General features: G+C 46.0%; 1 pseudogene; it reads right to left on the bottom strand.

Moving 5' to 3' along the window:
* Nucleotides 1–24,618, bottom strand: part of LOC136495604 (amine oxidase [copper-containing] gamma 2-like) — a 77,903-nt pseudogene that overhangs the window by 28,534 nt on the left and 24,751 nt on the right.

The following is a 24,618-nucleotide window of genomic DNA, read 5'->3' as shown; positions in this document are numbered from 1 at the left end:
GATGTCTCGTAGAGGGTACTCAGTCATGACCACCATACGGTATCCATCGAAGTAATGTTTCAACTTTCAGGATGTTATTAGTATGGCATAGATCAATTTCTAAATCTATGGGTACCTGGTCTTGGATTCATTGAGTACCTCACTGATGAAATAGATTGGTCACTATACCTTGTAGACATGGCCAGGCTCGTTGCGCTCGACCACCATGGCAGTGGAGACCACTCGATTAGTTACCGCAATGTAAAGCAGGAGGGTTTCGTCTTCTCTAGGAGCAGTGAGGACTGGAGGTGACATGAGGTATTGTTTCAGCTATGTGAAGGCAGCGTCTGCTTCCTCCAACCACTCAAACTTCTCGGATGCTTTGAGCAGTTTAAAGAACAGTAATCCTTTTTCGCCTAATCTTGATATGAAACGTCTGAGAGCGGCCATGCATCCGGTAAGCTTCTAAACATCCTTCACCTTTTTGGGTGGCTTCATGTCCAAGACAGCTTTGACTTTCTTCGGGTTAGGGCGTAAGCCATCGTGACGGACGACGTTGCCAAGAAGTATGCCAGAAGGAACACCAAAGATGCACTTCTTTGGGTTTAATTTCCATTGGAATGTATTAAGGGCTGCAAAGGTGCGTTCCAGGTTGTCAACAAGGGTATGTGCTTCCTTGGTTTTGACAACTACATCATCAACATAAGCCTCGATGAGGTCGTCTTTTATCTTGTCCTTGAGGCAGGCCTATATAGCGTGTTGGTAGGTAGCCCTGGCGTTCTTGAGCCCGAACAACATGGTTGTGTAGCAGTAGGCGCCGAAAGGTGTGATAAAAGATGTCTTGATCTAGTTGTCCTTTTTGAGAGCGATCTGGTGATAACCAGAGTAGCAATCGAGAAAGGAAAGCAGCTCACAACCGGCTGTTGAATCTACGACCTTGTCTATGCAAGGTAAGCCGAAGGGGTCTTTAGGGCAGTGTTTGTTGAGATCAGTGTAATCAACACACATTCTCCATTCATTATTCTTCTTGCGTACAAGAACCGGGTTGGCTAACCACTCTGGATGATACACTTCTTTAATAAATCTAGCTGCCAAAAGCCATGTAACTTCTACCCTAATCGCCTCCTTTTTGTCGCGAGCGAACCATCGTAGCTTCTGCTTGATAGGTTTGGCCTTACCGTCAACATTTAAGGAGTGCTCGATCAAGTTCCGAGGTACACCGGGCTCACATTGCTCCTCAAGAACTTGACGAGCGTGTCTTCCTATTTAGGATCCAGGTTGGCCCCGATAAGGGCCGTTTTGCTGGGATCACCATCGACCAACTGGATCATTTTGTGCTCTTTGGACTTGACGTTCTTGCGTGAGGCCTCGAGGTCTGGGATCTCCAGGTGGTCGGCTAGGGTCTTCTTGGCGTCGAGTGTGGTCTCGACCATGTGAATAGAGAGGTCGTGAGCCTCTACTATTTTGAAGCTGTCATCCTCGTAGGTGTAAGCTGCGTACACATTGCCCTTGAGAGTTAGAACCCCCTTCTCAGTAGGCATCTTGAGAACCAAATACCTATAGTGAGGTATGGACATGAACTTGGTGAGCGCTGGTCAACCAAGGATAGCATGGTAGGTGCCTTCGAAGTTGGCGACCACGAAGTTGACGTAGTCGGTGCGGAAGTGGTCTAGGGTACCAAATTGCACAGGTAGCGTGATCTGCCCAAGAGGAGTAGAGCTTTGTCTGGGGAGAACACCCTAGAACTGTGCCTCGTATGGCTTGAGATCAGTCGGGGTTATCTTCAGAGCTGGCAAACTATTCTTGAACAGTATATCAATGGAGTTGCCGTCGTCAATCAGCACTCTATCGAACCGGACCCTGTTGATACAAGGATCAAGGACCAGAGGGAAACGTCCTGGCTCAGGTATTGTGGCCCATTGGTCCTTTCTGCTGAAGGAGATCTCACGGTGAGACCAAGGAGGGAGCCGCGGATCGGTGATGAGGTTGTCGATGTTGGCCACATTCAAGCAGGCGTGGGCGAGCAGCTTTCATTCTCGTTTGGTCTCAATGGACACTTTGCCTCCAATGATAGTGTGGACATGATCGGTTGGCTTGACGTACTTGTGACGAGGATCTGCGTCTTCATCCTCGTTGTCCTTGTTGCGCTGTTCCCCTGCGTCGTTAGGCTTGTCGGACATATTCGGAGCCTATTGATGCGTGTAGATAGACTTGAGAACATGGCAAATCTCCATGGTATGGTTTGACTTGGGATGGAGCTAGCAGGGTCCTTTCAATGCTTTGGCGTAGTCTTCTTCGTAGTTGCGACGTCCGCCACCTTTCTTTACAATGTTGACCTCGCCGTCATCTTCCCAAGCATGCTTGCCCCTGTAATCGTCACGACGATTACGCTGCTGATTACGCTGGTCATGGTGGTCGTGGGGGTCGTTGCGCTAGTTGCGGCGGTCAAAATTGTCGTTCCGACCACGATTACCGTGGTAGTCGTCGTGGTGTGGGGGGTGGTCGGAGTGTGGAACCCTTGCTGCTTCTTCAATGATTATCTTTTTAGCGTCGTTGGCATCCACATATTTCTTGGCAGTGGCCAGGAGCGCTGTGACTGATTCAGGTCTCTTGCGGAGGAGCTTGTCCCGTAGGGCATCGTGGAAGCAGAGACTACTGATGAAAGCCTCGATTGCCTCATTGTCAGAGATTGATGGGACCTTGATGCGCATCTCTGAGAAACGTCGGACGTACTCGTGTAGTGGCTCATCTTTCTGGTCTTGTATTCACTGCAGATCATATTTGTTGCCGGGTTGCTCGCAAGTGGCAATGAAGTTGTCGATGAAAGCTTGCTTGAGCTCTTGCCAAGAATTGAAGTAGTTCATCGGCAAGCTGACTAGCCATTGGTGACCTGCATGACCAACAGCGACTGGGAAGTAGTTAGACACAACATGCTCGTCAGCCATGGCTAATCTACACGTGGTTTCAGAGAGCATGACCCATAATTCGGGGTTCTCCTTGCCATTGTACTTCTGAAGTTTTTTGAGCTTGAAGTTCTTGGGCCATATGACTTGGTGAAGATGCAGAGTAAACTGCTTCAAACCCGGAGGGCCGTGGGCAGTATCATATTCCATACAGTAATAACTTTTGTGGGATGCACCATCATTGGCTCTTTGGTTGATGTGATCGCGCAGATCGCGTTCTCTGAGGTAATGGCAGAGATCGTTATTGCCATCATGGTGATCTCGGTTGCTACCCTGATTAACCCTACGACCGTGGTTATCATGGCGATTATCGTGGTTGTATCGGTGGTTGTCATCCCAGAAGTCGCGAAAGTTGTCATCCCGATGGCGGTTGTCATCCCGACCACCATCATGGCCACCGTTTCTGCCTTGACGGTTGTCTAATGGGTTGTTGTTGCGTGAGCCACGTTGGTTGAGTGGCTATGAGCGACTTGAGTACTAGCGGCTATGGCTTGATTTGACTGATACGGATGGAGCCCGGGCTTGATTTACAATTTCTGTGGTCTGGGCCATAGCAGCCATCAGGTAAGCTTGTATATCATCACGAACTGCCTGAGTTTTCGGGGTATTGGGTAGTCGTTGCATTGTCGCCATAGCAACGGCTACGTTGGCACTTGGAGTCCTGAAGACCTACTTGTCCCCCACCCTGTCAAAGGCATTATTAAGATCGCGTGGCTAGACCCTTATGCGTTGGGCCTCCTCTTCTGCCTCAGCTTCAATTTGTCGGTGATTAAATCGATCAATATTACCTGCTTCGCGTGCCAGCCTTTCTTGTTCCATCTCACCGACTGCCGGTGGTTCGTCATTACTGACAACATTGATCAAATCTCCTTGCCTTGGTGGGAAGGACGGGAATCGCGGGTATCTCGGGGCGTGGTCTGGGATATCCAGATCGTATTCAACGCCTTCATCATCGTGATGCTGGAGCTCGGTGCGAATAGAGGCATTAGATGCGATGCCGGACGAAGAGCTTGAGCCACCCTCTTGAACTATGTGGACCGATCCTTCTTGATAATCCTCAATCCGGACCATGTTGACGAAGTTGCGTGGCTTTGGCTGAGGTCGACATATAAAACACAGATCCGAGCAGCGTTGTATATTGTACATGTAGTTGGAGGTAGTGTTTTATAGGCCATAAGGCTAGGCCTAGTAGTTCTTCATCGAGGCTTCGTACTCAGAGAGCCGGAGACCCGTCGTGGAGGCTGGCCGGCGACGAGCGGAGCACCCTTCAGGAGTAGATGTGACCACGAGATCTGTACCGAGTCGTGCAGGATGACTAGCCTGAGCTGGTCAGGTAGATCTGTTGTGGGTTGCGGTTACCTGCTCATTAGGTTGTCTTTGAATGGAACTTACCAGAGCTAGGGTTTCAGCAAGTTTGGTGCCGACCCGATCGATGGAGTCAAGCAGGTCGGTGTTGTCGATCTGCTTCCCTTTGTAGCAAGGAAGCGGACGATGGGTTGTCGACGTGGCTGAAGGCGATGCGGACATGGTCGGAGCCAGATCCACCGTGGTCGGAGCCAGATTCACCATGGTCAGAGCCAGATCCACCGTGGTCAGAGCCAGATCCACCGTGGTTGGAGCCAGATCCACCATGGTCGGAGCCGTAGCTGATGCAGGTAAAGTAGTGGTCGACGTGGATTGAATCCACACCTCCTCTATGATCATGGAGATGAAGTCGTCGGAGCTAGTGGTCCAGGTGATCTGGCCAACGGTGAACGTGAGGCCGTTCGGCGTAGCCACGAAGCCGGAGATGATGACCATCTTGTTCGCTTAGAGAGCAGTACGTACACTATCGATGAAATATGGTCGGCAGTCTACCTAGGGGTATGCCTAAGGTAGTTGATTATCGACAGACAGATGTGCAAGCCACAAAAAAGATGGTGACGCAAGACAGACACAAGGTTTTATCCAGGTTTGGCCACCACGAAAGGCGTAATACCTACGTCCTATGTCTGATTGTATTGTTGTATGTCAATGAGAGATGTTTTTAGAGGGGTCCCCTGCCCGCCTTATATAGTCCGGGGGGTAGGGTTACAGATCTGAAAACTAATCCTAGACAGTTATAATTGCCATAGGTGGCCGGATAAGGATTCCTATTCTAACCGACCAGGATCTTGCTTGATCTCCAAATCTGCCTTGATTCCTTACGCGGGAGTCTGAACAGGTTGGCCAGGCCACGCGTCGTCTTCTAGTGGACCGAACCCCCTGATTTGGGCTGGCCTAGGCCCAGCCGTAAGGGTATAGGGGTTAATACCCCCACACAGATGCATAGATGAGGTTAGTTTCCATGCTCTACTCCTATCCGAGACAGAATTTCGGCAGCACCTCCCTGCTGTTCTCCAGATACACGTCTGCCAAAGAAGAGTGCGTATCTGGAGAACAACAAGGAGGTGATGCTGAAACTCTATCTCGGACTGGAGCAGACCATGGAAACTAACCCATCTACGCATCCGTGGGCTATCCAAAAAACATGGATAATCCAAAACAGATACGGTCATAGATATGCAAAGATCTGCATACCTCCAACCGTATCTCTTTCGAACGGGAAACGCCTAACTGGGTTATGCAATCTACGACCATGATATGGAAAGAGGGGTTATACCTAGGGTGGCGGCGAAGGCAGGCTAGTGGGGCCATGGCGGGTTGGTGCAGTGGTGAGGCGACGTGGTGCAGGCAGACCACCATGGAGATGGGAACTCTGACTCGGCTCCGACGGGCTCTTCTCTACAAAAATGGAACAAAATACTATCATTTAAAAAAAATCTGCAGAACCTCCCCTGCACGGTGAGGTTTCTAAAACCTGCAAAAAACAACGGCACGATGGCCGACAAGCACATATGTCTCAAGAGAAGCCATGTAGTTTGGATATCAATCCATACAGAAGAATATATCCAAGTAGTACCACTACTTCTACTACTACTTCCACTATTGCTACTACTACTACCACTAGTTCTACTACTACTACTACCACTATTGCTACAACTACTACCACTAGTTCTACTACTACTATCACTACTTCTACTACTACTACCACTAATTCTACTACCACTAGTTGTACTACTACCACCACTACTTCTAATACTACTACTACCACTAGCACTACTAGTACAACTAATACTACTACAACTATCACTACCACAACAACAACAAGAGAGAAGGCATACCTGACGGGCGCCGAGGGTAGGGGCGGGCGGCGTCGGGGGCGGAGTCGGGGTCGCCGGAGTTGGGCATGGGCGGCGTCGGGGCGGGCGGTCCACGGGGTGCGGCCGGGGGCAGGGCCGGTGCGACCGGGGGCAGGGCCGGTGGCTGGGGGCAGGGCCGGCCGGGGGCAGGGCGTGGGCGGAGACATATGCATATCACATGTGGAGATGTCCTGGTTTGTAAGCATCGTACATGATAACGTGCACCAAACCTTCTCAAATTTTTATCATTGCCTCCACATATGATATCACGACATCTCAACAAGTTTCATGATTTTTGGACTTCATTTGCTTTTTATAGAATTTAAAAACACTTCGCACGCAAGTTCACGGTCATGTTTCGTGAACAAGATGTCCGAAATTTCGGGTCCATTCCTGGATACGGCCTCACACTATACTCAGTAACATGACTCATTTTTTGAATCATTAAATTCCATTATTCGTACCACATGCAGTTCAAATTTATATTTTTCAAAAAAAATCAAGTAAACGAAATAAAGTAACTAAATATATCAAAAAGCCACAAAAAATCTCCAAATTCTAACTAGGAGTTCCTCGTACTTTAAAAGGTCGGCACAAAAAATTTGGAGGCCAAAAACAAAAAAAAAACTTTGCCGAGTGCCGGGACATGGCACTCGCCAAAGGGGGTCTTTGTCGAGTCCCAAGAATAAGGCACTCGGCAAAAAGGGTTTTTAATTTTTTTAAAAAAAATTTCCTCTTTGCCGAGTGCCTTCATAGGGGCACTCGGCAAAGACATTTCGAAAAAAAAATTTGCCGAGCGCCGTATCAGGGGAACTCGGCAAAGTATTTTCCAAAAAAAATTTCTTTGCCGAATGCCAGATCTGGGACACTCGGCAAAGAATTTTTTAAAAAAAAAAACCTTCTTTGCCGAGTGCCTAACAGCAGGCATTCGGCAAAAAAGGACATGGCCGAACACCGTTACGCGGGGTAGCCTATGCCGAGTGTCACACTTTTGCCGAGAGCCTGGCACTCGGCAAAAAAGTCCTGTGTCAAGAGCCTTTTTTTTTGCCGAGTGTCCGGCACTCGGGAAAGAGCTCTTTGCCGAGTGCAATTCTTTACCAAGTGCGACAATCGGCAAATAAGGTCTTAACCCAGTGCCCGATTTGTGACACTTGACAAAGCAGTTTGCACTCGGCAAAGATTTATTGTTAGGGGATCGGATCAACAGGCCACCACTGGACCCCATGGGAATATGTCTGTAGCTAGTCGACACATAATATACGTATATATTATTAAGATCTCTTAACAGCTAAAATCGACATCGTCTTTGGATTTTTTTTCTTTTTGTCTCACATGGCCTCTTGCTAGCTCGCTCTGCTAGACTCGGCAACTGCCACAAGCATAGTGAATATGTATTGGCACCGTATGTGTGAAGCCTGCCGAGACCTAGCAGAGATATGAAAGAGATGGTGGTACTGTGACAAGTACTAGTATGTATACCTTGATGCGGACGAGGCCATCCATCTAGAACTCCCAGCCACGGACGCAACCATCCACGTGAAGTCACTGGAGTAGCAAGGACTGTCTACGGAGCCACGGATATTAGTGATGCTGCCGGGAGAACTGGCATTAGTTGGCAGCCCTCCAAAAGTTCCTAGCAGCCAAGGTTCCACTACAGCCACAAACCCCGTCGATCGCATACGGGAACCAACTAGTTGCACCTTGGTGTTTCTCAACGGCCGATAGAACACTGTGATGGAGGTGGCAACGGGTGTCGCACATCCTCCCAGTGGCTTACACCACAATAATAAAATACCGTTGGACTACACTAGGGTCGAGGTGCATACAGTGAAGCCCGAATTCATGTAGTGGAGGATAGACTACGCAACTCCCGAGGGGCTGGTGTTACTCGGAGACGTTATGGAGCAGTTCATCCTCTAGCACAAATGGGACATTATATTGACTACAGCTTTGCCGTCTCCCCCTCTTCCAAATTTGGAGCGAGTTGTTGAAGTCGGGGAGATATTTTCACCGTCTCGTGACCACCACATTCCTGAGATGTCACATTCTTTCATGCCTCCTAGCGAGCATGTGCCTGATGAGATGCCACAACCTTCTTCATCTCATACCGAGCAAGTGCATGATGAGATGCCATAGTCTTCTCAACAAGCACAACCGATACATGAACAACGAGTGCCTCCTAAAGAAGGTGATGCACAAGAAGATAAGAACATGCCTGAATGGGAACTTCGAAAGAAGCATCCAATCACCATAAGGCCAGTTTTTGTTCCAATGAAAGACGTCTCGTCGGTGTCCAAGTGGTTTTCCCATGACCAGTTAAAGCCTGAGAACCAAGTTAAAAACTCCTATCACGGGGTTCTGAGGAGGCCGTCACTAGCAAACTCCACCAAATTGCAAAGTAGTATCCAAATGTTGATGCCATCAAATGGTCAAAGGATTGCCCGAAAATATATGAAAGAGGCAAGCCCTTCCTACCAAACTAGGACATCCAGCGCCTACCACTTGGAATGAGAAGGTTCCATGATTGGTACTTGCGTGTTCTCCCAACGAGCATAAATCTCATACAAGCATGCTTCCCCACCGGCACATTTGGAAGCCCAGCCGGAAAATTTTTCTTTGACTTCAATGACATGCACATATGCTTTCACCTAGGAGAAATAGAGATGAATCTAATTCGCACGTGGTGCATGTAAGTCCTTGTCCTCCCGATATGATATGAATGTAATCTTTGAATTTTGTTGTAACTAACCCACGCCATGATTTGTAGAATGCAAGTGCACATTGTCAAACAAATGCCAAGTGTGAAAGCCAGGTATCTAGACCCTCAAGCTATAGCCCAAAAAAATTTTAATTACCCTAAACAGTAGACACTGGATGCCAAAGAGCTAGCTGCCGTAAAGACTCTTCGAGAGAAAGAGCGCATCCGTACGGCGAAACTAAGGGAAGAGTCCCTTAAGGTTGCGGCATACATTGCCCTGGCTTTCAAAAATCTCTAACAACACTCTACTATATGGCTACCATACAACTTCGTGTAAGTTTAACTCTATACTTAAAGCTTTGTTCGATATATTTTATTCGATGCAAAAGAGCTTATCTAGTTCTATGATTGAATCCATGCAGCGACCACTAGATTTGTATAGCCGTCGATGTCGGGAGGAGCATGGCATGGGTCTTTGATTCAATAGATAGGTACCCGGTGACATACAAAGACTTCATATCGATTCTCAAGACGTATACATATCGACAATCCTCATTAGCTTATATGTTTGTATACATACTTATAACGTTCACTTTTGGATTCTAACAAGTTGTATTTGCTAAAATAATTCGAACAGGGCATTTAGGTTCTATGTCACTAATCATCACGGAAGGCATGATCCAGCAAGGAATGAAAAGCTGGCTATAAAAACACTATGTGCGGTAAGTGTAACTTACTTCTTTAGTACTCCGTTACATGGCTGTCAAAAGCATTACTTAACATTTTCATATGCAAAACACACAGTGCCCCAAGCAGAAGCCTGGGAGTGTACATTGTGGATACTATATGTTCTATGATGAGTAACACCGATGCCTACAGGAGACACCCCTTAAGGGTAAGTTTGAACCTCTTCACCCGTAGTATAAAAACTTCGTACATGGTATGAAATACTAAACCGAAACTTATTCTCTTGTAGTGGAGAGAAGAGAAAGGAATGAAAAGAGACCCATACAAGGATGACCAACTCTTAGAGCTCGTCGATGACCTTTGCAACTTCACATTGGACCAGATTGTACACGTCAAAGGCGCCTACCATGACCGAGGGTTTGACTTAGGTAGAAATCCTCAGTACCAACACCTTCGTGAGACTAAAAGGCTAGCTCTAGGACGTTGATAACAATGTGTATGGAATTTGTATATTTAATGATGGATTGTATATATTTTTGTGAATTGGACTTGTAATTGTAGTTTATATAATACTCTTGTGCTTGTAGTCGCGGTCAGAACACTGGTCGCGGGGCGTTCGGCAATGCAAACGCGGTTTGGAATGTTGGTCGCGGGGCGTTCGGCAGCGCGAATGCTGGACGGAATACGCAGAAACAAACAATGTTCTGGTCAAATTTGAATTATAAATTTAATTTTTTTGTGGGAAAACGTACTATAGGGGCACTTCTAGATTGAACCACCCCTACAAATAGGTATTATAGAGGCGGCTGGTACTACAGCCACCCCTATAAATTGATTTATAGGGGCGGCTAGTAGTACGAGCCGCCCCTACAAATCGATTTGTAGGGGCGGCCTAGGAACCGCCCCTACAAATGCATGATTTGTAGAGACGGTTTGATAGGGGCGGCTGGCCAAACTACCCCTACAAAAGGGTTACAAGCTGCCCCTAAAAATCGACTTTGTAGTAGTGTACCGCATGAATAGCTCCGACGCCATGCCCTTGTACAGCACCTCCTAGTGTGCGCCCGTGCCAGGGTCCTGCATGTTGGCCCTGGATCTCCGGTATTGATGAGCCGACCACTCATCAGCGTTGTTGATCATACACTATGGCTAAAGGTAGAAGAAGGGAGGGAGAACAGAGCACACACTCACACAGCACAAGCACTAGCGTTGACCAGAGCTATGAAGATGAGATGGCAAAACTGAACTCTCTCTTTACTGAGTTGTAGTGGGAAACTATATATACAACTCTACTCATCTAATCCTAGTACACAGACATGTCAGCTGTCATGCTGCTACAGTGATTAGATGTGACAACAGGACTAACTTTGGTGTCTACCCTTACTGTGGCTACAATGCGGCAGGGTAGCCTTTTCGGCACCTATCCCCTACCATGCGTTCACATAGGGGAGCAGTAGATTACTTAACCCATTCTTTCCCTAATCCTGCTGCTAACCCTAGAACTCCCTCCATGCCGATCTTCTTTAGCTCCATGTATCAAAGACGGCCGAGTGACTTGATGAGGACATCTATGAGTTGCCGACCAGTTTCAACGAACTCGATGACAATCTGCCCTCCATCGACACAGTCCTAGAGGAAGTGGAACTTGACATCGATGTGCTTCCTCTGGTCATGGAGAACTGGATTCTTTGCGAGGGCGATGTTGGGCTGGTTGTACACCTCTAGTGCTGGTGGGTGAGCTTCCACATGGGTTAGCTTGCCTAGTAGCTGACGTAGCCACATAGCTTGGCACGCCACTATGGCCACCGAAACATACTCTGCCTTGCACGTAGACAGCGCCACCACCTTCTGTTTTAGTGACATCCATGAGATTGGAGCCAACCCAAGGAAAACAAGCACACTAGAGGTGCTCCATCATCTATCGATGTCCCCCGCCATGTCTGCATCGTTGAACACAGTGAGCTGCAACCTACTTCCACTGGTCTTGGGAAAAACAATCCCCTCATCCACCATACCCTTGATGTAGCACAGTAGCTGCTTCACCACATTCCAGTGATCCTCTTGGGTATCCTCCATGAAGCGGCTGACATAGCCTACGATGAACGCAATGTCCGGCCTCATATGGACTAGGTAGCGCAGACCATTGACGATGCTCTGGTAGAGGGTTGCATCTACCTTCACTATGGTACTGGCCTTCGTCAGCTTCAGTCGCTCCTCTATCGGAGTCATGCACGGCTTGCACTCAGCCATGCCGCTCCACTCCAATAGCTTCAAGGTGTATGCGCTTTGACCGAGCGTGAGCATCTCCTTTCCCTATCTCACCTCGATGACGAGGTAGTAGGAGAGCACATCGAGATCACTCATTCGAAAACAAGCCACCATCTCACGCTTGAAGTTGTCGATGTCCTCCACATGTGCACCAGTGATGATTAAGTCATCCACATACATGTCGATGATGAGCTCCTCCTTTCCCCATAGCCGCGTGTAAAATGCATGCTCGGTTACGCACTGTGTGAACCCAAGCTCACCCAGCATGGAGTCAAGCTTGGCGTTCCACGCTCGTGGGGCCTGCCGCAGCCCGTAGAGTGCCTTGCGCAGTCGGAGCACCCTGTGCTCCGCTCCCTTGATGGTGAAACCCAAAGGTTGTCTGACAAAGACTGTCTCTGCCAGCTCGCCATTAAGGAAGGCTGATTTTATGTCCAGGTGATGGACCCGCCAGTCCTATGCTGCTGCCAAAGCTAGTAGCAGTCGGACACACTCCATGTGCGCTACCAGCACAAATACTTCCTCGAAGTCGATACCCTCACGCTGGACAAAGCCTCGGACAACGAGGCATGCCTTGTCCTTAACAATGGTGCCACGCTCATCCTGTTTGACCTTGTACACCCACTTTAGGCTAATCAGATGGCATCCTGGAGGTGGATCAATGAGCTCCCAAGTCTTGTTTTCCTCGATCGCCTTCATCTCCTCTAGCATTGCCCATCGCCAATGTGCATCGCGCTCGGCCAGCATGAACATGGGTGGTTCCTCTGCACTGATGAGAAGCAGCACTAGGTCATTGAGCAGCCAACCTGCTAGGCCTAAGGGTCCTATGCCACCGATGATGTCATCTAGCCTATGAAACCGCACCTCCTCACCATCGTAGAAAGCATCCACAAACTCAGTGATGTCGCTTGGAGGTAAGGCGAACTCGATCGGTGTTGAAGGAGTTCCCTGTATCGCTAGAGTGGTCAACACAGCACCTGGAGTGCTCAGCACCCCAACTACAGTTCTCGGCACTACTCCTGGACCGCTTGTCACCACTCCTGGAGTGGTCAGCACCACTGTAGTAGTGCTCCACACCAGTCTTGGAGTGGTCGGCACTTGTCCTGGAGTGGTCGACACCACTACAGGACTACTCGGCACCATTTCTGGAGTGCTTGGCACCACCCTAGGAGTGCTCGGCTCTATTTCTAGTGAGTGGTTGGCTCATCCATGCTGGAGATCTAGGGGCCAACAAGTGGTATCAGAGCCATACAAGTGCCATCGTTGGACTAACTGCTAGCGATGATGGATGGTTTGGAGATGGGCGACAGTAGTGGCGCTGCTGTGGCTGCCCAGCAACGATAGGAGGTCATCATGCACACAGTGTAGGAAGTTAGCAGCACCAGTTGGCCGACGCTAACTTGCACCAACTATGGTGAGTGGGCGGTGACCATGAAGGTCAAGCTCAGAGCCCGATGGCTCTGGAATGCTATTGATAAGGGCACCGACAACAAACAAGATGGCATGTCAGCATTGGAGGCTATCCTCGCTGCTATGCTAGTGGAGTATAGGGAGCCGTTGGGGGTGAAGAGCTCTGCTAAGGAGGTGTGGGAGGCCATTGCGACGATGTGCGTCGGTTCTGACCGTGCAAAGAAGGCGACGGCCTAGCTACTTAAGCAGTTGTATGCCAACCTCAAGTTTAATGATGGTGAATCGGTGAAGGACTTCTCCCTCCACCTGTAGACGCTCATCAGCAAGTTGAGGAGCCATGGCGTCACCATCGACAAAGAAGAGGTGGTCTCCAAGTACCTCCACTCCGTGTTAGTGAAGTACATACATATCGCTTCCTCCATAGAGACAATGCTGGACCTATCCACCCTCACCATTGAGGATGTGACTGGCCACAACAACGATGGACAGTGGCAAGCTACTGCTGACAGAGAAGGAGTAGGCTGCCTAGAGAAACTCTAGGGTAGCCCCCTCTAGCCACGGTGGCGATGGCAAGCACCATGGCAAGGCTTCTTTGTTGCAGAACTGACCAATTTATAAGAGCACAAGTACAATGGTAGCCCACAAGCGGTCGCACTATCATACTTGAGCCTATATAAACCTGGTAGTCTATTGAGTACCACGACGGGTCTCAATAAACGATCCACAAACAATCAAGATCGTACATGATTCAACATACATGTCACAAATTACATAAAGTTCATAGATACATTTCCATCATTAGAGTATGAAACAGAGTTATTACAAACCAAGTTTGATAGATAATAGCGGAAGCAAATTAAGTTTGAAAGTAGCATTTGCCAACATAGTTTAATACAGTGCCAACCTACGATCACAGTCCACAAAAGCATATAGAGGGATTAGTAGAGAAGCCTACCCAAGGCTTACTCCTCATCCACAGTGGGATAGAAGCAACTCTTGCAATATCCATGATATACTGTGCCAAAAATGTGGTATATCATTTTAAGAGCATACAATAGTAACCATAGTAGGTACAGTAATTCCATGTTTACCCGAACCATCATATTCCATAATGCAATTACTACGATGTTGGGACTAGCCAAGTTTCTCACTATCCGGGAGAGATGGCGATTCGAATCAATTTCAACCAGCTGGGAATTTATTCCTAACACAAACTCAGGCGGACCTGATCAACGGTCACCTTAGTCACCTTTGGTACAACTCAAGTACACATGTCGTGGGTTCGCCCAGCACTGCACAATCAGGGACAACCAACTGCTAGGACGTTTAGGCCCAGCCTACCCTTGGGCTCACGTCTGCCTTCCCCGCACATTCTTACTACCATCCAGAGTGCACACTCTGACAGAGTGGGGCTCGGCCTGAGTTGAGCTACTCGGCTTCGCGGTCGGAACGAGTTATCTAGCCAGCTAAGTGATAGGCATGCGTTTAATCTTGTCAGAAGCGCCAACAACGGTACGGTCCTTAATCGGCACAGACGGAATCACATGAGTCAACCTACACATAGACCCCGCCCGACCTCGATTTACCTTACCCCATGGTTCTTTTCCACAATAGCACATACATCCAACCGTGCTTCGGTATCCACCTATATCTCGCAGGTGACAGGAAATCACCCGACTTCTACCGGTCTAAGCAGGGCTAAGCATATATTCGATCCTGGACCTACACAGGGTTAAAGGGATATTTCTGGACAAGGAAATTATATGCATCAAGTGGTTCCAATCAACTCTTATAACCTAATGCATCAATCATAAAGGACTCGAGTAATATTTTATAAAACACTGGGAGACTTAGAATGCTCCAGGGCTTGCCTTTTAGAAAAGAAGTGGGCGATGGCCAGGGCACTCTAGAAGCTCTTCAAGGGTCTGCTCCTCGCCTTCGGAAGCTGCGGCTTGAGGAATCTTCTGCTGGTCCCCTTCCTCTCCTTCGTTGAACTCCAGCAATGTTATCTCCTCTGTCGATCCTAGATGCATGAATATGGCATAAGATTTTGCGAATGCATATATGCTGAGAAGTATAGTATGTTGACACTTGATGAATGCATTCGTGTAAGTATTCTTAATAGCATGGTGTTAAAGTAATAACAAGTGCATCACATTTTGCTGAGTTTGTGCATATCTCTTCTTGATTACTTAATCAAACACTTCAACAATTTATTTATTACACCACAAAACAGCAGCTACTTGTTTTACTCATAACTGAAGTCCTACTTATCCAAATATTGTGATCTTGGACTTTCTAGAAAGCTTATGAAATTGTCTACAACTCTTATTTAATCACAAAAAGCTAGTTCACATTCTATCCTACCGAAAATAGGCAATCAATCCAGTGCTATCCAGGAATTCCAGAGAGCGAGCATTTCGGAATACTAACTTTAAACAGCTATAACTCCTAAACCCTTTTGCCCATTGTCCTGAAATTTTAACACAAGATATATGAAGAAGTTACCTATAGCTTTGTTATTAACCATTTTTACAGCAAACATCATTTTTACCATGCAACATACCAAACCACAGAATCTGTCCAAAAACCATTTTCACCCAAATTATAAAGCAACGATATTTTTACTGTATATAAACATTCCAAATTTGACCTCACCAAGCATACCAACAGTTCAAGGACATCAAATAAACTCAAGAAAACATAATTTCCACTCCCAAACTATTCATTTAAATGCCTTTATCAATTTAACTAGATAATTAGGTTAAATAATAAATATATACCCAATGTGCATAATAAATTCTCAAAAAAATACAGTGGACTCCTAAAACTCATAATAGGCTACTGTGAAAATTTCATACCATTGACACATGTATAACTTCCTATGCGAAAATGATAAGCTAGCAAGGGTTAATTTAGTGAAAATAGAAAACCCTATAGAAAAGTGTCAAACAATAGATTATATATTTTTCCTAGCTTCACATTAGTGCCATACTATTGTACAAAAATTTGCATAGCAATATATTACATATTTTTATCCCTACAAATTTCCTTAGAAAATGCCATTTATTAATAAATACATAGAAAGACCATACTTAAATCAAGTTTACAGCAAACTTATTATTTTTTCTAGCTAGAGCATGTCAATACAAAACCCACAAAATTGGAATCACAATTTTAAGAGTTTTCTAGCTCAAGATATATAATTTACAAAAGTGTAAACATACAAAAAGCATTTATCTAAATGCATTTTAATCCTTAATAAAAACATCAGAAATTGTACCTATCATATTTTTAGAAAATACTACACTTTCTATGGAACACTACAAAATTTGGTTCACAAGATTTGGATCTCTACAACTCCACTTATAATTTTTCAAAGTTGCACACCAAAACTAAAAATAAAAGAGCTATCTTCATTACTGAGCCGCTGACAGTCAGGACCCACGCACCAGACGGGCCCACGTGTCAGCGACGGCAACAACAAAGGAGCGTGCGGAATCGACCGGAGTTCACCGACGGTGACATCTATAGCGATGGCACCAGAACCACAGTGACCTCCGAGACCTAGCGCACACACTAGGCTAGCTATTTAGACGGATTAGCGAAGCTAAGCTTGACGGTGGCGGCCATGGCGGAGCGGGACTACGGCGATACGCTGGCGGTGACCGTGACTACTTGATCGGGGGCTCGACCAAGCATCTACAAGCTATGACGAAGCTAGCTCACCAACTATTATGGCGAAAGGCAGTCGAAGGCGGTGCGGCCACGACGATGGAGTACGGTGGCAAAGCAATGGCGAGGACCGCGCGTGGCACGGCAGCTCACCGTGCGCTTTTAGCTAGTGAGTATGGTGCAGTGGGATGGTGGGAGTACGATGGCACTGCTGCATGGTGAAGGGATGATGCAGTGCAAGCCAAGGCCGGCAATGGCGTCGGCCGAGCTGCTGCGCTGCTGCGGGCGACGAAGGAGGAGGCAGGGAAAATGAAATGTGAGAGCAGGGAGGGAGTGGGCGAGTGCTGGGGTTGTTGAAGGCGCGCTCTGGCTTGGTGTGGCCTGGCTGGTTAGGGCAATGGCAACGCGTGGCTTCACTTCCTCCACATGGCGGACAACATCTGTGCGCCGGTCGGCCACCGAAGCCAAGCCAATTCAATCATCAGTGTTCGACCGTCCGACTGACCGCACAACTTGACAGTGTTCAAACTCCTGATCCAAGGCATATTAGCGAAAACTTCCTAAACCAAAATCGTAGACCTATATACCAGCTACAAATCTTATTTAAGGATCTAGTTCTAAATCTCAACCAATACCGAGTAATATCATCCCAAAGTCAGCACGACAAAACTGTAAAAGCATAAACACTTAGAAATTTTCTAAGTGTTGGAAATCAGTGAATTGTTGACTTTTTGTGAGCTCAAAAAGACTAATCTATTCGCATAATTAGCTCATGACCCAAAAATAAAAGTTGTTGCTCTACTCAAATACTACAACTTTGCTTTAGTGACCACATACATGCAAAGTCTCTATCATATGGTTCAAACTAGGTCAAACCTACTACATTCAAATGATGACTCACACTTGAACCATGACTTAGTGACCAAATTACCCTCAGTCATGAATACGAAAGTTGTTCATAATGACATTCTAAACATGTTTAAGCTATTCCTAAGGTCACACAATCATTTCATACATTGGTTACACATAAAGATTTCCAGGTCCACATAAATAGCATCACTTAAGGGCTTGATTAGACAAAGTGATCTTCATGAACAATGTTACATTAGTCATCCTAAGTGTAGCTAAGATGTTTTAGTGACTCACATCAACCATTTACATGTATTCACTCATGATCATATGCATATATACAAAGAAACATAAAATAACCAACATGTTTCATATGTCTCAATCACATGTTTCAAATGTAAAAGCATAAATGTGAATGCTTGATGCTCATGCTCATGCAATGAAAGTCAAATTATGCAAGTCTAACACCTAGGGTGTTACAGCCCCTCCCCCTTATAAAAATCTCGTCCCAAGATTTGCATGACCTACCATTCTTGGAAAAAGGCGGGATAAACCTCACGTAAATAATCCTCTCATTCCCATGTGGCATCTAGTTCACTGTGATTGTTCCACACCACCATATAGAACTTAATAATCTTACTCCATGTCACTCTTTCCATCTCTTCTAACACTCGAATTGGCTTCTCTTCATAGGTCAAATCCGATTGAAGCTTTATGTTGGTGGGTGCAATAGCTTCCTCAGGTACACGAAGACATCTCTTCAACTGAGAAACATGGAATACATTGAATATTGCACTCATCTCTGGTGCAAGTTGTAGCTTATAAGCGACATTTCCATTTCGTTCGATAATCTTGTATGGCCCTACATATCTAGGTGCAAGCTTCCTTTTTACTCCAAATCTCTACACTCCTTTCATGGGTGACACTTTCAAGTATACGTAGTCTCCCACTTCAAAAGTCAGTGGTCTTCTTCTTTTATCAGCATAACTCTTTTGCCTGGATTGAGATGCTTTCATATGTTGTTGGATAATACACACTTGCTCTTCAGCTTCAGTGACAAAGTCAATACCAAAGTATCTCCTTTCACCAGGCTCAATCCAATTCAATGGGGTTCTACATTTTCTGCCGTACAAGGCTTCAAAAGGAGCCATCTTGATGTTTGCTTGATAACTGTTATTATAGGAGAACTCAGCTAAAGGTAACCATTTCTCCCATGAACCCTTGAAAGATATAACACAAGCTCTCAGCAAATCTTCTAAGATTTGGTTCACTCGCTCAGTCTATCCTGAAGTTTGTGGATGGTATGCTGAACTTCTAATCAGTTTAGTCCCTAAAGCCTGGTGCAAGTGCTCCCAGAAATGAGCTATAAACTAGGGTCCTCGATCTGAGATTATAGTCCTGGGTACTCCATGTAGTCTCACGATCTAAGAAACATATAGCTCAACGTACTTCCCAACTAGAACCTTGTGTTCACCAACATAAAATGTGCTGACTTGGTGAGACGATCTATAATGACCCATATGGAATCATGACCTTGCTGTGTCAACGGAAGGCCTGTGATAAAGTCCACACTAATTTCTTCCCATTTCCAACCTAGGTAGGCAATGGCTGAAGTAATCCAGCAGATTTCATATGAACAGCTTTTACTCTACTACAGTTATCGCATCTAGCGACATAGGCCGCGATCTCCTTCATCTTAGTCCACCAAAAACGGGTTTTCAAATCTTGATACATCTTACTACTACCCGGATGGATAGACAATTTGGACGAATGAGCTTCATCTAGAATTTGATTTCTAAGCTCATGGTCTTTCGGTAATACAAGTCAGTCCTCAAACCATAACACACCCCTTTCATCTAATCTAAAATGCTTAGTTTCTTGCTCTTGCATCTTTCTCTTGATGTGAAATATACCTACATCTATCTTCTACAGTTTTATGATTTTGCTCTCAAGTGAACAACTAATAATGATATTGTGCAGTACAACAGGATGTAACAAATTAAATCCATCTTCCAACAATGCTTCCACAGTGTTGCAATGAGATTTCTGACTAAGTGCATCGGCTACAACATTGGCTTTCCCTGGATGGAAGTGCACTTCCAAATTATAGTCCTTAATCAGCTCTAGCCATCTTCGTTGTCTCATGTTCAGCTCAGGTTGGGTGAAGATATACTTGAGACTTTTGTGGTCAGTATAGATATGACAAACATTGCCCAACAAATAATGTCTCCATATCTTTAATGCATGAACTACTACTACAAGTTCTAAATCATGAGTAGGGTAGTTGACTTCATGTTTTCTCAATTGCTAAGAAGCATATGCAATAACTCTTCCTTCTTGCATGAGCATACACCCCAAACCTATACCCGATGCATCACAAAACACATCGAAAGGCTTTTCAATGTCGGGTTGTGCTAAAACAGGAGCTATAGTTAATAGAGTCCTAAGGGTGTGAAATGCTGCTTCACATTTAGGTGTCCACTTGAACTTCTCATCTTTCTAAAGTAGCCTAGTCATGGGTGAAAGCATTTAGGCCCCTACTTGGGTTTCAGTGATTAATGACAATACATGATTACTATGACTAATGTGTGTTTTGCAGAGGCAATTAAGTTAGGTCATGGTAATGGAGATCGATTGGGCAATCATGGTGGTCATGCCCCTACGATGAAAATCGTTTTGATTTTCAAAGGATGAACGACAAGGTTAAGGATGGACTAGTTCTAAGTGTCGATTGGCGTTGAAGAGACACTTAGATTAGTTTAGGACTTTGTTTTTCCTTTGGCTATACTATTAAGGGGGGTATGGATGGATAGCATGACCTAGGTGAGTCTAGTGAGTTAGGTGTGGTGCACACTTGCTAAATCTAGCACTAGGTAGCTCCAAAATAGCCCTTAGATCCAATGGAGCAAACTTCATTCACGTATGTTCGAAAGTTGGAAATGAATGGAGGGTCAAATACTGACCGGACGCTGGCTCTGGTGTGACCGAATGCTGGCTCAGGATCCGGTCAATTCATTTGACCAAGGTGATTTTGTCTGGTGCGACCGGATGCTGAGAGGTCAAGTGACCGGTCGACTCCAGTAAGGTTCCAGAGAGGGAAAATCTCGACCAGACGTGTCTGGTCAGTGCTGACCAGACATTGGCCCGCATTTGGTCACACTGTAAACATTGGAGCTTGGGGTGAACTGACTAGTGCGTCTGGTCAACATGACCGGAGCATCCGGTCCCCCCGTAGAGGCACATAATGGTTCGTTTTTCAGCCCATGTTATAAATACTTCCTCCATTCGTGTGTGGGGGTACTTTTGCTTATTCCAACAGCTGAGAAACACCTTTGAGAGTACCAAGAAGAGCAAGGTCCTAGTGAGGTGATTGAGATTTGAGAATCCCAAAGAGAGCCCTCATTAGTGAGATCAAGAGTAGCAAAGTATGCATCCACCCTTCTCATTAGGCTTGTCATGGTCAAGTGAGAGTTCATGCTTGTTACTCTTGGTGATTACCATCACCTAGATGGATTGGTGGTGATTGGGAGCTTGGAGATCATCCGGAGAGCTTGTGGATGACCCAACTCAAGTTGTGAGCGGTTGTGGGTGATTCACCACGATGGAGTGTCGAAGAATCAACCCATAGACAGCACTTGATCCTTGTGTGGATCAAGGGGGAGCTACACCCTTGTGCAGGTGCTCCAACGAGGACTAGTGGGGAGTGGCGACTCTCCAATACCTTAACAAAACATCGCTGCGTTCCTCCTTCTCTCTTTACTTTGAGCAATTCAATTCTTGTCATTTACATTCCTAGAATTGCCATGCTAGAGTAGGATTGGAACTTAGGGTGCTAAACTTTTGTGCATTAGATAAATAGAAACACTTTCTAGGCACAAGGGGTTAATTGGGCTAACCATCGAGTTTATTTACTATAAAGAAATTTAGAATTAGCCCAATTCACCCCCCCTCTTGGGCATCTTGATCCTTTCAATGGGCTTAGCTATCTTGGAGAAATCTGAAATGAAATGATGATAGTAGCCTGCTAACCCTAGAAAACTCTGAACTTCATGAATCAAAGTCGGGGCCTTCCAATCCATGACCTCTTATACTTTCGATGGGTCTATAGATATTCCATCTCTTGACAAGATATGACCTAAGAAAGATACTTTACTCAACCAAAATTCACACTTGCTAAACTTTACATATAACTTATGCTCCCTCAATCTGGATAGAACAATCCTCAGATGCTCTACATGATCTGCCTTGTTCTCTGAATAAATCAGTATATCATCGATAAACACGACCACGAACTTGTTGAGCTCAGGCATGAATACCGAATTCATCATGTACATGAAGTAGGCAGGAGCATTCATTATTCCGAAAGACATAACCAAATACTCATATGAGCCATGCCTAGTGGAGAAAGTAGTTTTTGGTATATCTTCTGGCCTGATCTTTATCTGATGATAGCCTGATCTCAAGTCAATCTTGGAGAATACCTTTGCTTTTACCAACTGATCGAACAAGATGTCGATACGAGGCAATGAATACTTGTTCTTGATGGTCATAGCATTGAGTGGCCTATAATCCACACACATTCTCAAGGTGTACTTAGAAGCTCTAGATGTTGGAATACTTAGAGCCGCCTCACAAGGCTTCCCAAAACCTCGGGATGCTACTAAACTCCAAGGCGATGAGTTGAATTATGAAAAATGGAATGCAAAGGCTAGAAACACCATATTTAGAGGCCTTTGTAAAGATGTGTTCAATAGGGTGAGGAACCACAAAGACGTCCATGCACTATGGTCGGACGTTTGTGCGCTTCATGAGGAAACAAAGAGTGAGCATGAAGAATGCTATCATCTTGTCATGAAAAAGCACAACTCTTTTGCGCAAGTATCTAGATGCAGATATAGCTAGAGTAGCCACAGTTGTAGAGGCTGCAGAGCATGCCAAGAGAGGAGGTGCTCGTAGTGGAGTTCGGATCACAGATCAGCTTTCACCAGAAGCGAGGGCTACACTTGAGCAGGTTGAGCGCCTTCATGGTGGTCCAGCTAGGACTCTCATGATTGGAGGACGGCATGTTGCCATTGATGAGGGTTAGCCTCAAGGGGAGTCATAGCAGCAGGCACCATTAGTAGAGCAGACTCAGGAGGGACAGTAGGCCGAGGAGACAGAGCAGGCACCTTAGCCACACCAAGGGTAGATACACAACGGAGGGGTTCTCATCCACCGCCCAGACCACAGGGTCCGCCTCCTATGACACACTTGGACTTGAGGGTCACCACGGCCAAGCAGGTGCAGCAGCTCAGGTTTGTGGACTTTGAGCAGTGGTTCCCGCCGAGGAGGGATGATAGAGCATCAAAGGATTTCTACACACCACTCTAGGAGGATTTCTACAAAGCATATCTTAATAGTGGAGCTGTATTCAGACCTCAGAGGGTGTGCAACATTGAGTCTATAGTTGCAGCAGCTGGAGAGCACATTCGCCCGTACCTTGCATATCTACCAGGGCTAACAGACTTGATTGGATGGATAGGATTATATGTTCCATCTTGAGTCCGTTAGTTCTATGCTACACTATGGATTGACCCGCAGCACAGATACATTCACTTTGCATTCAGAGGCAGAGATTACAAGCTGACCAGCACTAGGGTCAGGGAGATACTCAAGCTTTAGGAGCAGCCCATCAGGTTACATGATGTTTGCTATGGATAGACAGTGCCTCCTAGATGCCCTCATGGCGGTATGGTGCCTCCCACAGATTTGGTTCGCCACTGCTTCAAGGAGCCTTTTGGCAAGGGGTCGAGTAGGACTCCCAGTGATCCCACTCCTACAGCTAGAGTGCTGGATGCCATTATGAGGAGGACCTTAATTCCAAGGATGGGGTATCATGAGGGCTTGACTCGCTTACAGCTATGGCTTCTCAACTCTCTGTTGCAGTAGACAGTGTTTAACATTTGGGATCTCCTTCTATCAGAGATGGAGGAAACTATTGCTGAGGGGTTCAGTGGTCATCGACAGTTGCCCTATGCCCATTGGATCACATTTCTTATTCACAAGGTAGTTATAGTGAGGCCACCTGAGATGCTAGCTGAGTACAGTGGTGCTACTATAGAGTTCCCTACATACAACCTGACTCAGATGACCCGCCATAGTACACCACAGTCACCTAGTCAGCTATGCCGTCGTCCAGATGTACCAGAGACTACATCCCAATAGGATGCTATTATCAGGGGTATTGTAGCTACTAAGGAGGAGCAGCTTGCTCAGTAGGAGGGGATGGTCGAGAGTGACCCTAGTGACAGCTCAGATGAGGACTACCGGGACATTCCTCAAATGACTGCACGTCCGCTACAGCCCCGCCGATCGACCCTTAGGTTTTGGTGTTTGATGCCAAGGGGGGAGAGGGTTCGAGCATGCTAGACTTAGGGGGAGCGACTTAGGGAGAGCTTAGTTTACTTAGACTATCTATTATATTTGGTTTTTATGTGTGATACACTATTATGCATTCGTTGTGTGTTTACTTTTTATGCATTAAACTTCTTATGTGATAGTGATATCTATGTGATTGTGATATATGACATGTGTGCTCTCTACTTTGTATTATTTACATGTCATATCAGTTGTGCTAAGCTCATTTGCTCTTGCTTTCGTGTTTTACTCCAATGCGAATGAGCTTTGTTACTTGTACTTATGCTTATTTCATATTCTTTGAGTACATCATGTTGGCTTGGGTCATATAAGCTTGCCTAACACTTTTGTTCTTATTGCCCAAAGCTTATATGAGCCAAGCTTGTTAAAAACCTCATCTCTTTCACATACTCAAGGTAGTATTGTCATCAATCACTAAAATGGGGGAGATTGAAAGCATCTATGCCCCTAGTTG

This window comes from Miscanthus floridulus, chromosome 12 (assembly GCF_019320115.1).
Source record: "Miscanthus floridulus cultivar M001 chromosome 12, ASM1932011v1, whole genome shotgun sequence".
NCBI classification, from domain to species: Eukaryota; Viridiplantae; Streptophyta; class Magnoliopsida; order Poales; family Poaceae; genus Miscanthus; species Miscanthus floridulus.
Note: the sequence above shows the minus strand (reverse complement) of the source record. Positions and strands in the feature narration are given on the sequence as shown.